Genomic DNA, 1,963 nt, shown 5'->3' on the forward strand with positions numbered 1-1,963 from the left:
TCGGCGGAGTTTGAACTCAGAACGTAAATTTCCCTAAGCATTTTGTCAAGCGTTCTAACGATTCTGCCATCTCGTTGCCTTATACGTATTTATATATAAAATATATTATGCCTATCTATCTATCTATCTATCTATCTATCTATCTATTTTTCCCTATATATATATATATATATATATATATATATATATATATATATATATATATATATATATATATATATATATATATATATATATATATATATATATATATATATATATATATATATATATATATATATATATACACATATATATATGTATATATCGCGTGCACAATCACATTTTTTATTTGTTTCGGTTATTGGACTTCGGCCGTACCACATTGAGCTGGGACATATTACTCATTTTAAAGTATAGGTGAACACCTAGATTATATATACCTAGGTACGCATACATATGTGCAAGTATATGCTGGCCACTGATAAAATTTATTAATAAAATTTTGTCTTTATATTAGATACATACATATATATATATATATATATATGTATGCACACACACACACGCACACGCACATGTATGTTATGGAAGAGTGTGTGTATGTGTGCGTGATCTGTACATATTGCAGTTATACGTAGACAAAGTGAATATAAAATGGTGAATAAAAAAAAAAAAACCTTCGAGGATTCGTGACAACGATTTTAAAAATATACTTTATAAATTTTGAAGATACACTTTTTATATTGCATAGAGAAAATAATTATTCTTTACCATATTATTTTCATATATATTTAAAGTAATGCTCATTAATACCACCATTTCCACTGATTCCTGGATCAATGTTAAATATGGTCAATATCTTTCTGTCCGAATCAATGCTATTTTGTTCAGTGCTGGTCTATCCTTGCCTCCTTGACAATCGGAGCTTATGTTAGATCTAGTTTACCGACCACGTCCTCAATTACGTTGGTGTTTAAATATAAGGGTCTGTCTGGAAAAGCTTCTTATTGTTTGCATAGTGAGGACCCAATAATTTTTTTCTCAAGATTTCTGGTCACCGGACTCGAAAAATTCATTTTAATGCACGTTGCGATAGATTTGCATCTTCCAGAACACACGTTCTTTGATGATCTATGGGTTATATGATTTTATATTTCTTTTAAACTGTGTGATTTTTGTTGAGACATCAAGGACGGGAGTCAAGATATATATGAGTTATGGAACGACAAACTCTAGTATTGCAAATCGTTATAATTACTTATGTAGCTGTGAAGTAAATATAAACATGATACTAACAGTACTGTTTCGATATTGTTTATTAGTCGAGTGCTGATGATGTTTATTTTCAAAAGTTTACTCTTTCATTTGTGATATTATATTTCAAATAACCTGGCAGTTGTAATCCGGATTCACCACCTACTTTGGCATCTGTTGCAGACTATCACGTAACAATGCTTGATAATCGAAAAAATCTTACAACATACCTTTTTGAAATTCTTTATAAATACATATGTAAAACACACATACACGCACACACAAGGATATCAACATGCGTGTTTACATATATATATTTAAGTATGTATCTATCTATATATACATACACACACACACATATACATATACACATCACATAATTTATATACGTACGTATGTTTGTATCTACCTGTCTATCTATCCATCTACATCTATCTATCTATCTATCTATCTATCTATCTATCTATCTATCTATATATGTGTGTGTGTGTGTGTGTGTGTGTATGTGTGTAAGCATAACTGTCTGTCAGTATGTGTGTGTGCTTAATATCACATAATGGATATGTAAATATATAGAAATAATATATACACATGACAAAATTATATCCCTAACAATGTTCATAACCCAATAAGATTTAGCATGATATAACATAATTACAAAACACAGAACAGTGTGGATGCATGTATGTCATTGTTTAGTTTTATTTCAAGATCTCTTGTCAATAGA

The sequence above is a fragment of the Octopus bimaculoides genome, chromosome 1 (assembly GCF_046866305.1).
Source record: "Octopus bimaculoides isolate indiv1 chromosome 1, ASM4686630v1, whole genome shotgun sequence".
In the NCBI taxonomy this organism is placed as follows: domain Eukaryota; kingdom Metazoa; phylum Mollusca; class Cephalopoda; order Octopoda; family Octopodidae; genus Octopus; species Octopus bimaculoides.